The 16,541-nt window shown below is 47.1% G+C and overlaps 1 protein-coding gene across 4 annotated transcripts in view; it reads left to right on the top strand.

Annotated features, from left to right (window-relative positions):
- Positions 1 to 16,541, top strand: part of ITSN1 (intersectin 1) — a 3,188,156-nt gene that overhangs the window by 244,296 nt on the left and 2,927,319 nt on the right. The gene's annotated exons all lie outside the window — the stretch shown is intronic.

Genomic DNA, 16,541 nt, shown 5'->3' with positions numbered 1-16,541 from the left:
GTGCATGCCTATTTGTTCCTGTCCGGTACTGTCGTTGGGAGTGTTTTATCTAGGGCCGGGGTCCATCACGCAGTTAAAGTCCCCCACCTACCACTACCTGACCTTCAAACCAGCCTCCCAGTTTCTGTAGTATCCCGGTTATGTATGTCTTGCTTCTCATTGGGCATGTACAATGCAATTATCATGTAGATTTGACCTTTCATCGTGCCCTTGAGGCCCAAGTATCTCCCTTCTGCGTCTTTGATCATATGTTTTCTAAACCCCAGGTCGCGTTTGAGCAATATTGCTACCACTGTCACCTTCTTCCCACTGGAGGAAAAGAATTGTTGGGGGGGAAAGCCTTATGGGCCAGCCTCCGTTCAGCCCCTGGGAGGAGATGAGTTTCTTGTAGGATCCCCCTCGCTGCCTGCATCTCTACTAATCTCCCCAAAATCGCTAGGTGTTTCATTGGCGCATTCAACCCCTGCACATTCAGGGTCACTATTATAGCTTCAGCCATTCGGTCTGGTAAAGCTTCCAAGGCGCCTCCTTTTTTCTGCCCCTTTTCCTCCTTTAATCTGAAATCCCTCCAAACTATCGACCTCACCATCCTCCTTTTGGACTCTAAACCAACTCATAACACTCCCTCCCTTCCTTTTCCCTCCCCATGCCCCTGTCCCCCTTGGTTCTCTCCCCCTCCCTATCCCCAACTTCTCCCTGTCCCTTTGATCCATTGTGACTGGGATTCCATAGGATCCCCCCTTGGACTCTCCCCAGGGCGTTGGGCCAAGATCCACCTCAGGATGCCTTTACGCCAGGATACTATCATATCCTGAGTTTGATTCCAAGTTGTCGCCCTCCTACCTCCGTCCTGGCTCTCAGTTTAAACTTCTGTGGTTTGCTCCAGCGTTCTGGCCATCTTAACGGACTGGTTTCTAGAGTGCTTAGTTTTGTTTTCCAGCTCTGCCTGGGTCCTCCTTAGTTCTTGTTCGGGCCCGTCAGTTTCGTTTCTCTTCAATTTTTCCCATGACTTGTCTGTTTCTTTGGAGGTGCTTTCTTTTGCGCCCTGCTTGGTTCTGTTCTTCCTCCATGTGTACCAGTGCTAGGCCCTCCTCACACGAGCTAATACGCCATAGCTTGCCTTCCCTGGTAAAATTCAGCCCGAAGGGCAACGCCCATTTGTAGTTTGTTTTGCCATGAGAGCTTTCGTGACCGGCCGCATAAGTCTTCTCTTGTGTAGCGTTGAGAGGGCAAAATCTTGGTTAAGCTGAATACGGCTTCCATTGACCGTCAAGTGTGTTTGTGACCTTGCGGCTCTCAGAATTTCTTTTAGGATTTACAAAGACGAGGCTTCCAATACGGCTATGGGTCTTGCTCCCAGTTCTCTTCTTAGGGCCCACTCGATGTATTCTGTCTATCGGGACTTCTTCCGGTTGGGTGCCATTTAACAGACTGCTAAAGCATTGTTGCATAGCATCCTTTAGGTCATTATCCATCACTGTTTCGGCTAGACCCCTGACCTGGATGTTAGACCTACGAGATCATTTTTCCAGGTCTTTGGCCTGTATTTACAGGTTATTCGTTGCCCTGGCCACCTGTCATCCTGGTTGTCGTGCCTTTTAGGCAGTTTAGTAGTTCCTCTTTATCTGTCACCATTGTGGTGGGTGTTTTCGGAAGTAACTGTCTGACTCCTGTGGTGGTGCGATTGTCCTGGTTTCTTAGTTGTCTCCAGCACCTTTCCAGTTGCCCTTCCTGGCGTTTCGTAGTGGCTTTAGCTCTCGTTAAGCAGCTTTTGGACTTTGCCCCTGGCATCAGTGGCTCTGTTCAGAGCTCGTAGGTGTAGTCTGTCGATTTCCCGGTAGGGGCCTGGTGACCGGTAGTATTGGAGGGTTACTGGCTCTATTGTGCCCCCCTGCTATCAGCCGCATACACCTTTGTCGTGTTGGCCCGTTTCTTTGTTTCCACCCTCTTATCCTGTTTATCTCTAAGTACTTTTGTACTTATTTGTTTTCTTAGCTGTATTCTGCTTTGGCTTTCATGGGTACTCCCGACCCGTTCCTAGTTTCTCTCTACCTCAGGATGTTAATTTTCTCAGAGGTCCTCTGCCGCTATGTCCTTCCTCGCAGCCCGCCTCCCCTCACCTTGTGACAAGAGGTCGCTGGAGTGTGGGTTCTCTTGGCTGGAGGAGGGGGTGGGTGGGGGAGGGGGTGCAGTACTTCACCTGTCCTTTTGGTTGTGTCCCAGGCCTTTACTATACTCCGCCTTTTATTATATTGTGGTTTTTCCTCGTACCCGTGGAGGGCTTTCAGAGTGGGGTTCTACTGTAGATTCAACTGTGGGGCGTCTCCAGCTTGTTACTTTCTCTTTTCTGCTGGGTTCGGCACCTGCGCTCCCTGCTGCTATGCTAATGTCTTGCATTTTTAACGCTCTGGGCCCCTCCCAGATGCTCTTGATATTTTATGTCAGTTTCCTCACGGTGATTCCTCTGGTCATCCCTAACGCGAGTGTCTGTTATTTGGGGAGGGTGCAGGAGATCCCTGGTTCTTACTACTCTCGGTTTCGCTGCTCGGTTGGGTTCCCTCATCTCCTGCAGGTGCTTCACATTCCACCCTTCCAGTCCCAGCCCGGATGATTGCTCTATTCCAAGAGGAACAGTGTGGGGGATTTGCTGGAGGCTTTCCGCTGTACTCTTACAACTATGTGGTGTTGGCTGTTATTGGCGGACACGTGGCTTTTCCCTTGTCTCGTGTTTTCAGTGTGCACCTTTAGTTATCTCATTTTCAGGGCCGTTTGCCCTATACTGGGCTTCCTGGAGTAGCCTTCATGTGGAGCGCTGAGCTTGGGGCCATGTTATGGCTTTGTTGTTGGCACGTAGCCGGATATCACTTTGCTTGATAATTTAGTGTTTTCACTACGTATTGTACTGGGCTGTTCTCCTAGACCCCCTGTCCTTGCCGTTTTCGCCCACTGGCGTATGCCTTTTCCGCACCTTTCTCCCGCTATTGCATTATTTCTTGCCTCACAAGCTTCTGACTTACTGTGCTGTAGGATGGGTGCGTTGCTGCTTCCCCCTTGCACTCCTTGTTAGCTTGCCGATCTCCGCGCAAAGCTTCCCTGTGTCTCTGCTGCAGGCTGGACTTGCCTTGTTTTGTCCCGTCTGCAGTACTTTGCTGGTTCACTGCTGGATTAACATTGTTCATCGATCACTGCCCTCTCCACTCTTTCCAGACACTCCAGAGTGACCTGGGGTTTGGGGGGAGATCCCAGGAAGCGACCGGCGTGGGAGGCTCCCAAACTACCCCGGGGTGCTCCCCAGGTCTGTTGGCGGGGGCGCGTAGCTTCTTCCCATCTAACTGCTCGCTCGTAGCCGTTTAGGTAGTTGGCTCGTTCGTTCTCAGTCCAATTCCGGTTCAGCTTCTGCCAAGGGCCCCCACCTCACTTGTGTCGGGGGTGGCTGCGTATTCCAGTAGACCAGGCACTGTGGGAGCAACCCCGACATGTCGTTCCTCCTGCTCCTTTGCTTCAGGCATTTCCGTGCTGGGTGTCCCGGCTACCATTTGCCCCGGGGCCTCTGTCACGGACCACCACCTGTGCTTCCAGCTCCTCTGCAATCGAGCTGATGAGCCGGGCCGGATGGAATGTCAACGGTGCATAACAGTTTCTCCCCAGCTCCGTTTCAGAGGCTGCTTTCCCGGAGCGCTCTTCTGCTTCCCTCCTGCCTTAAGCCCACACGCCGGGCCTGCCTCGCTGCTCACCCCGCCTTACACTTTACACGCAGGATTATTGTGGCAACTCTTTTAGCCGAATTCCGTCGTCGGGCATTCCCATCTTGCAGCTCACCATTTCTGCGGGTCTCAGCGGGTTGGAAGTAGGTGTTTATTGCTATTTGAAGTTTGCTTAAATCTCCTTTGTATTCCCTCCCGGACAGAGCTCGGCAGTGTGCTCCCTCACAGGGCAACGGCAATCTTGGAATCTGTTTTTTGCCTATTTTTATAATTTTAACATCTTTGAGGAAGAGGAAACTCATGACTAACAGTACTTAAAGTGTACACTAGTTACTATTTTATAAATAATACATTTGTATTGAGCAGAAGTCCAGCTTGTATGCATTCACTTTCTTTAAACCTAGTGTATCTGTCAACCTTTTATCTCCTACCCTAATCCTGAACTCCGTTTTGAAAGCTTTCAAATCTTCGTTATTTCAGTTGATTCTAGGGAATCGCGAGTGGCTTGTGCCATTTAATCTTAAAATTGCTTAACCAGAGGCTGCCGTAAAAATGAAATGGTTGTTACAAAGTTAAAACCAGAACCCGCCACCCTTGATGGATGCCATTTGCAACACGTTTCAAAAACCTGTTTTGTTACAGCACATCCTACTTTGTGGTTGACTAGCATAACATGCCTTAGAAATCTTCACCCAGTGAGTACTAGGTATTCTGTATGGGTTTGGCACTGACGTCCCTGAAGGCAGGGAAACAATGTCCAGTTGCAAGCTACTAGCCAGCCATAAGGTCTCTCGCCACCTCAATTTTATATATACAGCACACCATTTCTTATTCGCCAAGAGTCCAATATCATTAACCAATCGGTAGTGCAAATTCTGTGCCCTGCTGTAGGCTTGATTCTATTTTTGTCAACCGCCCTATGCTGATGGTTTCAGTACGTGTCTTGAGCTCATGTTGCTCATCCTCTGCATAAAGATTATGAGAAGCACAAGTGACCTCAAAAGTGAGGAAAGCCACTAAAAGTAATCCTCTGGTTCCAAGGTGAATGATAATGCAGTTCTTTCTCCAAGTCCGATGCCATAGATAACCATGGAGAATCCTATATGGATACGGAGAAATGTATCATTGTACCTGAATGTTTTGATGCTTCAAACTACTTCTGTAACAACCATTGAGTATGCTAGTGCAAGAATCTACATCTTCACTATTCTCCTTTAGGGACACCGCATTTTAACCATAGCTTTTTATTTCTTTGGTTCACATGTTTAGAGGTTATCACTTAAAGACAAGCTCCTATGCAAAACTATTTTTCAATTTCATTTCTCCCAAACAAATTACTTTGAAAAACTCACCAAAATATATATATCAAGGCTTATTGATGGGTGGGGGTGGAGTTGGAGTAGGGCTAAGAATTTAGGGAAAACTATTTGCAGGGCAGTCATTGGTGTATCACCCTAGATAGTAAAGTGCACTACTATTAAAGAGCTATGGGGGTTTTGGAAGGGTTTCTGAGTTGTAGGCATACTGAGCAGGAGTGTGTTGCCATCTGTAGAGGTTGTTTGAGACAGGAGGGAACTGGTGGAGTGGAGTCTAGATCAATCTTGTAGAGCCAACAAAGCTAGATGCCAATCTCACCAGATGACCCATGTCACCAAGACTGGTTGTCCCATTTCTGCAACAGTAGAAGAGAAACCTCCTGACTACTTCTATGAAAGCCAAGTTTTGGAACACACGAGCCAGGACAGGAGTGTCTGCTTACTAAATATAAAAAGACTGACTTTTTCACTCGTCAGTTGGTAGTGGGAAGGAAGGAAGGAAACAAGGAAGGAAGGAAACAAGGAAGGAAGGAAGGAAGGAAGGAAGGAAACAAACAAACAAGGAAGGAAGGAAACAAGGAAACAAACAAACAAGGAAGGAAGGAAACAAGGAAGGAAGGAAACAAGGAAGGAAGGAAACAAGGAAGGAAGGAAACAAGGAAGGAAGGAAACAAGGAAACAAGGAAGGAAGGAAACAAGGAAGGAAACAAACAAGGAAGGAAGGAAGGAAGGAAACAAACAAACAAACAAGGAAGGAAGGAAGGAAACAAACAAACAAAGAAGGAAGGAAACAAGGAAGGAAGGAAGGAAACAAGGAAGGAAGGAAACAAGGAAGGAAGGAAACAAGGAAGGAAGGAAACAAGGAAGGAAGGAAACAAGGAAGGAAACAAGGAAGGAAGGAAGGAAACAAACAAGGAAGGAAACAAACAAGGAAGGAAGGAAACAAACAAACAAGGAAGGAAGGAAGCAAACAAACAAACAAGGAAGGAAGGAAGGAAGGAAACAAACAAACAAACAAACAAGGAAGGAAGGAAACAAACAAACAAACAAACAAGGAAGGAAGGAAGGAAACAAACAAACAAACAAGGAAGGAAGGAAGGAAACAAACAAACAAACAAGGAAGGAAGGAAGGAAGGAAACAAACAAACAAACAAGGAAGGAAGGAAACAAGGAAGGAAGGAAACAAGGAAGGAAGGAAACAAACAAGGAAGGAAGGAAACAAACAAGGAAGGAAGGAAACAAACAAGGAAGGAAGGAAACAAACAAACAAGGAAGGAAACAAACAAACAAACAAACAAACAAACAAGGAAGGAAGGAAGGAAACAAACAAACAAGGAAGGAAGGAAGGAAACAAACAAGGAAGGAAGGAAGGAAACAAACAAACAAACAAGGAAGGAAACAAACAAACAAACAAACAAGGAAGGAAGGAAGGAAACAAACAAACAAACAAGGAAGGAAGGAAACAAGGAAGGAAGGAAACAAGGAAGGAAGGAAACAAACAAGGAAGGAAGGAAACAAACAAGGAAGGAAACAAACAAGGAAGGAAGGAAACAAACAAACAAGGAAGGAAGGAAGGAAACAAACAAACAAGGAAGGAAGGAAGGAAACAAACAAACAAGGAAGGAAGGAAGGAAACAAACAAGGAAGGAAGGAAGGAAACAAACAAACAAACAAACAAGGAAGGAAGGAAACAAACAAGGAAGGAAGGAAACAAACAAGGAAGGAAGGAAACAAACAAGGAAGGAAGGAAGGAAACAAACAAACAAGGAAGGAAGGAAACAAACAAACAAACAAACAAACAAGGAAGGAAGGAAGGAAACAAACAAGGAAGGAAGGAAGGAAGGAAACAAACAAACAAGGAAGGAAGGAAGGAAACAAACAAACAAGGAAGGAAGGAAACAAACAAGGAAGGAAGGAAACAAACAAACAAACAAGGAAGGAAGGAAACAAACAAACAAACAAACAAACAAGGAAGGAAGGAAACAAACAAACAAACAAGGAAGGAAGGAAACAAACAAACAAACAAGGAAGGAAGGAAACAAACAAACAAACAAGGAAGGAAGGAAACAAACAAACAAACAAACAAGGAAGGAAGGAAGGAAGGAAACAAACAAACAAGGAAGGAAGGAAACAAGGAAGGAAGGAAACAAGGAAGGAAGGAAACAAACAAACAAACAAGGAAGGAAGGAAACAAACAAGGAAGGAAGGAAGGAAACAAACTCAACTGCTTGGTGTGAAATTGCATTTCTTGGAAGGCTGCAAGAGTGACAAACCTGTGAGTAGCAGCCAGACCAGACGAGGCATTACAGTGGAGCTCTCAAGCGCAAGATGGTCCTGGGGACTGTGGTGCGGATGAAGCCCAGCTCACTGGTGAAGAGGACTCCATTGGCAAAGCCTTTAGGCGAATGGATTGGACTTCTGGAAATCCTCTGAAGAGCTGCACAACTCCGTGGCTCCGTGTTGAGGCAAAGGAGGCATTGGGATTGGTGCTATGGGCATTGTGAGCACCCTAATTGGGGTGCAGGTTTTGGGAGCTCACACCCTTCCAGTGACCCAGAGGCAGCTGCTGCAGGGAGAAGGGCAAATATGCCTGAAGTAATTGGAGGGGATCATGGTGGAAATCTTCCCCTAATATCCCTAATCCAGAGGCGGACTTTGGCGAGTGGATGTCAACTGAAGCTAGGTGGCAAGGAGAGTAGTTAACCCCCAGGATTGGGAACGAGGGCTGGGTATTCTTTGGTGGCTGGTGGGAACTGCACAGGTGGTACTCCTGAAATTCAGGCTGCACAGTGTGACAAAAAGCATCTAGAACTCTTTAAAGGCAGTGCAAGTGTATATGAAGTTATTCTGGAAAGTGTGCAGCACTGTTGCTCCCACTGAAATGTGTGTGGAGTAGATGGGCCGCAAGAGACTATGACCAGCAGCAAATCCAAAACTCAGTTCATGGTGTCCGATCACCTCTGAGGCAGTCCTCATTAGTTTCCCAGTTTGTCGGTGGGGGAAGTAGTAGTGCTCCTTTCTGTGGGGCAGTTCTGTCCCACTAATAAGGCCCTTCAGAGCTGCGCACTGCAGGTTTAATCATGGACACAGTGAAGGTGGAAGTGGCCTATATTGGAAAATTAATTTTTTGGCAGCTATAAAAGATTGAAAATATGGGCTAGCACTCAATGATCTGGAGAGGATTGGGACGGAGCTTGACTACAGATTACTCGGATCTTGCAATACTTAAGTTGGGGATATGGATGGATGAAAAGATGGAGATGTTGGCAGACAAGGGGGAGGTCTTGGAGAACAGGTCACTGCAGGACAAGTTTAAGAGGCCAGGTTCTCAAGGGAGATGGTGGGGCATGGGCATCACAGCGTGCATGCCGGACCTGTTTGCCCATATCCTCAAGATAGACAAGTCATTGTTGGGGGCCCACAAGAAGTTGGCAAGCATTGTTGACTGTCAACAGTGCCATCCACATAATGTCATTTACCCACTAACCAATGGTCCACGCAACTCCTTGTCGACTTCACTGTTTGCGCCTTTCTCATCGACCAGACCTCCAGATAGCATCCTACCAGGCCTTTTTACACATAAAAATGAATGCCATACGGTTATTCTTTTCCTGCGTAGTAGATACGTACCAGTTTAGAGCAGAGGGCAAGTTCCTGTGGTGTGCATTTATCAAGATACATCTATATGGTGTGTTCATACACATTGTGTAGGTTAATGTTTACCACAAAAGTAATAAATGGTTTGAAACCAGACATCTTTGCCTAAATGTTTTTGTTTCTGATGGGGCCTATTAATTTTCAAGTTTATGTATTGGTTGCCTGTTGCAAATCATTTTTACTCTTCTAATTTAGTTTACACTCTAATTATAAAAATTGTGTGAAAGGATGGGTATGCAAGGTCCAATTTACATCCATTCAACCTTAACTTGTAGCCAATGGTGTAAATTACTATACATGGTCGGTGGCAGCAAAGTCCTTGCTCAATGGTGAATGATTGTCATCACACCAATCACAGGTGTCGGATCCTCTTTCAAATCTTCAAGACTAAAATTCACATCCAAAACCGGATTCTCCACGAAGTGTAAGCGCTGTTCAAAAACAAAAATGACAGGTACATTTGTAATTTTACAAAACCTGCCCTGTAGTGGTGATCCAGACTGGTATTTAATGTTTTGATGTAGCGCTTCATGCATGGTTCGTCCAACATCTAGGCACTGATTATTATACCTTGATTAGTCAGTTTAACGACCTCTTAAAGATGTTGGATGGTATTTTTGCTCAGCCGGTTAAGCCAGCTGCTGCAATCGGTGCAGGATTTGCAGGTCGCTGGTTCGAATCCCGACAAGGCCACTTCAGCCTTTCATCCTTCAGCCTTTCATCCTTCAGAGGTCGATAAACGAGTACCAACTTCGGATGGGTGATAATTGAATGTAAATGTTATATGTACAGTGAAGTGGTTGTGCAAAAGCACTTTATAAATGACAAATCCTTACCGCTGTCCAGCCAATATGTGACCATGAGATTAGATATAGAATTTAGCATGGAGTCCTTGTATCAGAACATTGGCATAGCATTAGGCAGTACTAGTTCCAGGAAATGAGGACTTACAGTAAACATCAAAAGACAGTTGTGCTATCAAACCTCAAAACAAACAATACAATTCCTGTGTGCTTTACTTTGTTAAAACACAAAAACATAGCCAATTACAATGAAAATACATACAGAAGACCTAAGAAATATTGAAAGGCATATTGAGTGACTTCTCTCCCTGTATTATATTAACATGTTCTTCTGCAACATGTTTTATCAAGTGAACCAGCGGTAGTGTGGCTGGGAATTGGTATAGAAATAATGTGTTTTTCGAGGCTGAATTCCTTTTAATTATGATTTACTGAATTCATATTATGCAAAGCTTTTCTGATTCTAGTTAGCCTGCCTATTTTGACTAGTCACCATCAATGTTGTATTGGTTATATCTTTGAGGATCTTGCGCTGCTAAGGCAATTAACTGATTGTTCTGTAGGTGGTTCTCACTATTGTATTAGTGCAGTACATGCTTGGCGTATTCCTTGTGACAGGAATTCGGACTGCTGAGGCCAATGATGTTCCAGTTATATGGAAGTGCAGCTAGAATTGCTGTGGTGAAACCCTTAATTTACCTCTGCAGTGTGTGTGGGTCCTTGCACTGCTTCATCCCATGCAGGTCTTTCTCCAAACAAGTGGAACCTTTACTGTTGTCACCCACAGTGCATTTTTTCCAAGTTTGGTAATCTTGCATTGTTGACTCACAACGTTCCTGTTCTATTTTAGGAAAGCATGATCTACTGAGCTCCATGACACATTTTTCTATGTTGGGAGTGGAGTGTGCACTACTGAAGGCTGTTGCAGCTTTTATATGAGAGGAGCTACTGCAGAGACCCGTTCCTCATCTATTCTCTGTGCTATACACCTTGCACTGATCTCCACCTGGTGCATATGATTAAAGAGTGCATTGGGGTTTCCCTGATTCGTCTTCTGTTTTTCTGGAGGAAGCCTGCAGGGGTCCTTCTCAAGCTGGCCTACTCTATGTGAGCAAAGCATTCAAAAGCCGATAATGCTGTTTTACCTTTTCTTTATATGCAAGGGAAACGGTGTTAGTGCACATCTGTTCCATTTGTGAGGAGTTTTTGCCACTGCGCCATGTGCTTTATCTATTAATTGTGCGAGAAACCTGCTTTTCTGTCACGATGCAGAAAGGGGCCACATGGTAATGCTTTCCGTACAGTTATAACTCTTTGCACACTTCTGCTGGATGTCGCATATATTTTTCTTTCTTGCAGAGGAAAAAACACATTTTTACTCATGAAATCACATTTAGACTCAGTTTAAAAATGGGGAGTGACATACTCGCACCTCGAAATCTTATCTGGAGCACTGTCCTTGACTATGGACAAACCGTCCAAATTAACAATGTCCATGGTGCAAAATCCTGTCGACGCCCTAGTCTATGACCATACCTCTGACTGCCACCTTTGTGGACAACAACACGGCCTCAGACTTCCCATCCACTGCATCAAAAGCTTCTGCATTCCACAACCTTTGCCTGCTGCACTCTGGTCTCTTGAGACACAAAGAGCCGCTCTTCACTCTGAAGCTTGATGTGCTTCCGTAAACGGTCCACCAGAAGACATTTTGGAACTAGTGATTGCCACTCATTTTGAGAGTCTGAAAGATAGACTTCCACTCCTTTCTTTGCACAACCTGTGGCTAAACCCATTCTTCTGGAGATGCACAACCTCTCCAGGGACATTTTGTCCAACTTATAAACGCAGTATCGGAACTGCAGTTGCAAGTTCTTTACAAACCCCCTCCACTTGACCATTATCCTGTTCCACTGAGATGCAATCACTGCGTCCTCCCATAGGCAACCCCCACACCCCCTCCTCCACAGGAGCTGTCTGACTCACAGGACGGCCTTTCAGGTGATACTGTGTCCACTCGCTCTCTCCTTGGACGAGCTCGATTTGATACCTGCAGATGGCCAACAGGAGGAGGCTAGGAGCTTTCAATCAAGGACTCTAAGGATGAGGTTGGGACTTTTCACGCCATGTCCAAGGCGGCAAAAATGTGACATCCCTGAGCAAAGGAAGGAGGCTTTTTGCTACCAGTGCGTGCAACCAGTTCAGAAGACAGTCTATGCCTGTGCTGGAAGACATCTGGGTGGACAGCCTACTGACAATGAAAAAAACAGTTTGCTGTGTCTTCTAAAAAGGACAGATCGGACATTGGGCATCTGAGATTGCCCCTAGTTTCTTCGTACCCAACCCAGTCCTGATTCCTTGGTGTCAGCTGCAGCCCACTAGAGTCTGGCCAACCCCTCTTTGCTGTGCTTCCGGACAAGGAAGGGAAACAATTGGATGCCTTTTGGCAAACCAATAATGTGAAAAGTAAATTCTCACTGGGAGGGTGAGTAGGACTACCAAGATGTCTGTCCTTCTGTCTTCACGGACTGGTACGTTTTGTACAAAATGTTCTGTGCTGCAATAATGTCTTGGCTTGGAGATGGAGGTTGGGGGAGAAAGCATTCAGCTCTTTTGACCTTTCCACAACTGTTAATGTTTACCGTAAGCTACCAGACAAACATGTATTACCGATTTTGTGTTACAAAAAACTTATCTTATGTATAACACAATTTCTGATGCTTGTTAATCTGTTTAGAATCACATGCTGTGCATATGGTCCGACATCCAGTGGTAACCGCAGAGTCTTGCATCTCGTCTTTCGAGGATCGAAAGGGGACCACTGCATAGGTGTGTCTGTAACACTATCCCTGACGTGACGTGACTGGATGTGTAGTGTACCCAAAAACTCGCGCACGCTGAAGTCACGCAGATTTTTTTTCCGCCCAGGTTACTGGTCGCCCTAATGTGGAGCTCTTACATAGACCTAGCGTTATTGTCATATTTATCGACTTTGTCGTTATTCCCGTCAAGTCACTTCGACAGTTGAATCCTGTGTAACTACGCCAAAGACTGCTGCAGACTTTTGACAACTGTTGATCCTAGCGGCGCTGCTGTCCACGTGGCCGGGCCTTCTGGCCAGCCTATACAGTAGGGAGAGTGGGGTCGCAGTGGCCATATTCTTTAGTTATGCCTTTCCTTTCACCCTCTCTGCTCCCCGGATTCAGTCATCGCTGTACCTGTCTTTCGCTATGGAAAAGACGCCATTTCGATTTTGTACCTCGTGTAGGGCCAAATATCCTTGGAAAGACTTGCACTCTCTGTGCAACAATCGTCTTCCCCCTCGACCACAAAGAAGCTGGTTGCGCGGCCTGTAGATTCCTACGCCCGAAGATGCTTAAGGAGCGCAGCTAGAAGCGCCGGCCGGCCTACAGCATGTCGCAGGCCGAATCTTCCTTCCCCCGCTGCAACCGCTGAAAGTGATTGAGGGGTGGGGGGGCGCGCACGGGGTGGGGGAGACTAGCGATGACCAGGCCTCTGTGACGGAAGCTTTTGACCTAACGGTGGACTGCTCTCGGTCTGCGACACCCATCCCGGACCCCACCGGCCTGACGCGAGTCACGCTATGGGGAAAACACCCGGCAACAGGGGCGCACGCGATCATAACGCCAAACACACAACCCAAGGTTCTGCTTCGGCGGCACTGTCGATGCGTACCAAAGCGCCAACGGTACCGTCAAACTTCAGCGGGATCCTCCGATTGGCAGCCTTCTCCTTAGCCACGGCCTGCGACTGGGCAATCCAGATTAAAGGGCACTAACACTAAACACGCAGCCGTCGAAGCACTGCAGGAGGACGCACAGATGCAGCTTAAGTCCCCGGTGGCGCCGAAATCCACTGCTCAGCCTCGGGTTCATCCGGGAGTGCCGAAATCCACCGCTCAGCCCCTGGTTCAGCCGGTCGATCGACCAGATTCCCCGAGCATTGGCGAGAGCATCGCAAGGATTGCTTCGGCAGTTAGACTGAAGGAACGGTCGAAGGAGATGGTGAAGAGCAAAGAACGGCCTAGAGATGTGCCGAAAGACACGCCACAGCACCCTGAACGCTGCAAGGACTACGCTGAGAGTCCTGTGCCTTTTGTCCAGTACATTGGGGGACAAATCTCGACGTCACAGGGAAAACGATGAACGCTTTCCTCCCTTGGACCCCTCTAGGTCATCCTCATGTACCAGGGAATAATTTGAGGGATGTATGGTCAGATTAGAAAAATGTCTTATTCTGAGAAGCTTGCTCCCAAGAGACTTCAAAGACCTTTCTTTTACGCCTGTATCCAAGTTTCAAAGGACCTTGGAAGATCCACATGAGGAGTATACCTGTGTCCTCACAGATGTAATGGACACATATGATCCGGATGAGGATGCCACCTTTCTGGAAAACTACAATGTGGATGACCAGATAGGCAATTGGGAAGACAGCTGTTGGGTTGATGCTCCATGTGCATAGATCATCCCCTTACACTCCGGCCCGCCAAGCCTCCCCAGTGGACGATCAAATGGCGTTTAACGCCATTTTGAAAAAGGCGGCTGACCCTTTTCAGATCGCCACTCAAGAAGCTCTACCAGATTCTGCTTTTGTGGAGGATATACTCCAAGAAAAACCTCCGGCCAGCCAGGCCATTCCTTTGTTGAACTCTAAGAGAAGGTTGGTACCTTCCTTGTTGATGCCAGACCAAACCAGGGCTGTGAACCCTAGGGTGGAAAAGTTGTTTCGTCCTTCTCCGACCGACCCTGCCTACATCAAGGTCATGCCACTCCAGATTCTTTAGTGGTTACCACTACTAGAAAACGGCTTGTGTTCCCCTGCCTACAGGAGAGGCACCACCCGATAAGGAGTCCACAAGACTATATGCACTGGGAAAGAGGGTTTACAACGGTTGATGTGGTTTCCACACAAATAGCTAATAACACGCTATTGGCCAGCTATGCAGACGTCCAGTGGAACCTTCTGCAAGAAGGCCTTCAGAAAGTGCCAAACGTTACACTGACAAAGTTGCTCACCATCGTTTCGGAAGGCAAGCCAGTGAACCAGAATGTGCTCCAGAACATTCTGGACGCTGCAGAGACAGCGGGAAGAACCCTGGTACAAGGTCTTAAGCTACCTGCATGGCTGAGGAACTCCAGTTTCATGCCGGTGACCCAAGCAGCCCTGATAAACCCGTTGAGGAGACCAACCTATTTGGCAACGCAGTGGACGATGCACTGGAAACAGCCAAGAACGAACATGACACTCAAGTCCCTTCAACAGATTATCCAGAAACCCTCTCCTCAGAGAAAGCTGCTCCTGCCGGTCCTTTCGGGGGCAATCTCGTTTTCCCCAGAACCAGTATAGTACAGGAAACAACTGGAATTCGGGACAAGGGTCGAATACCTCCACCACTTATCCACCCAGAGGACAGCGGCTTGGTAAAGGACGAGTTTCAAACCCCAGAGGCGCCCCGGCCGCTGGTCAGAAATGACCTTCGGATCCAGGGCCCCCTCACATGCCAGCCCAGTCTCAGGACGTATAACCTTTCCTTACTGCATGGGAGGGGATAACAGACCAGTGGGAACTCAAGACGGTCACCCACAGGTACTGCATAGAATTTGCCCGACCACCCCAATTCAGACTGCCAAAATCAAGACGCCACACGCCGGGCCACCTGTGGATCCTGCTGCAAGAGGTGGAGACCCATCTAGGAAAGGACGTCATAGAAGTCATCCATATTCTACAGAAAAGGTTCTCACCATGCACCCTGTACTAGACTTGTGCCCAGCGAACAATTGTCAAACCTCAAAAGTTTTGTATGGTCACTTTACAGGAAGTAATCCCCCTGTTCAAACAGGGGATTACATGGCAACACTGGACATGAAAGATCATACTTTCACATTTCAATGTTGCCAGCGCACAGAAAATACCCAAGGTTCATGATAGAGGACAATCACTCAGTTCAAAGTACCCCCCTTCGGCATTGCCTCTGCACCAAGGGTGTTTTTACAAAGGTACTGGCAGTAGCGGCAGCACACTTGTGCAGACTATCCATCCCGATTTACCCTTATCTCGACGACTGGCTCATAACGGGGGGGGGGGGGGAGTCCTACGAAACATGCCTATTGAACACACAGAAGGCTATAGACCTCTTATTCAGTCTGGGATTCTCCATCAACGAGAAAAAATCCAGCCTAGACCCCAGTCAATTCAAACAGTTTCTAAGGGCTCTAATTTGTACGAAAGACTGCCTCTGCTTCCCCTCCAACGAGAGGGTTCAAAACATGCTGTTTCAGATCCCTCATTATGTAGCCATTCGGGAATGACTGTACGCAAAGCTATGTGACTGTGGCGTCCTGCATTTATTTAGTTCCTCACGCGCTTCTGCGTCCCATGCAAGAGTGGCTCAACAGCCAGTGGTGTCAGGCCAGCGGACAATGGGAAGATCCGGTAGCTACATCGCAAGCCCTTGTTCGCTCTCTGTAGTGTTGGTCGAGGGAAAAAACTCTTGAAGGTGAAGACCTTCACCACCCAGGCAGTGGAAGCCACTCTCATGACCGATGCGTCTCTCATAGGGTGGAGGGTGGGGGGCTCACCTGCTTCAGCAGAAGGCGCACACGGTGTGTGGTCTCCACAAGTAGCGTCCAACATAAATCTGTTGGCGCTATTAGTGGTATTCAAAGCACTGAAATCCTTTCAAACAGTTACAGGGGAAGATGGTCCTGATCTTGACGGACAGCATCACAGCCATGCACTATCTGAACAAACAAGTAGGCACACACTCTCCAGGGCTATCCAAGCTGTCCCAAAACATTTGGATATTTGCTCTCAAACACAGGATGTTCCTGTTGTCCCAGCACGTTCCAGGGGAACTCAATCTTCTGGCAGATGTGCTCAGCAGAGATTTCCCACTGCCCGTAGAGTACGAATGGCAACTACAAGAAGAAATCGTCTCCAACTGTAAGGGAGAATTCTCATAAATAGTTGATTTCCGTTACCTAAAGAGTCCCCCAGCAGCTTTGCTGGATTTCTAGGATTTATTTTCACTTGGGAAGAGT

The sequence above is a fragment of the Ambystoma mexicanum genome, chromosome 7p (assembly GCF_040938575.1).
Source record: "Ambystoma mexicanum isolate Mex_15411 chromosome 7p, UKY_AmexF1_1, whole genome shotgun sequence".
Lineage (NCBI taxonomy): Eukaryota > Metazoa > Chordata > Amphibia > Caudata > Ambystomatidae > Ambystoma > Ambystoma mexicanum.
This window is presented reverse-complemented; position numbering and strand designations above follow the sequence as displayed.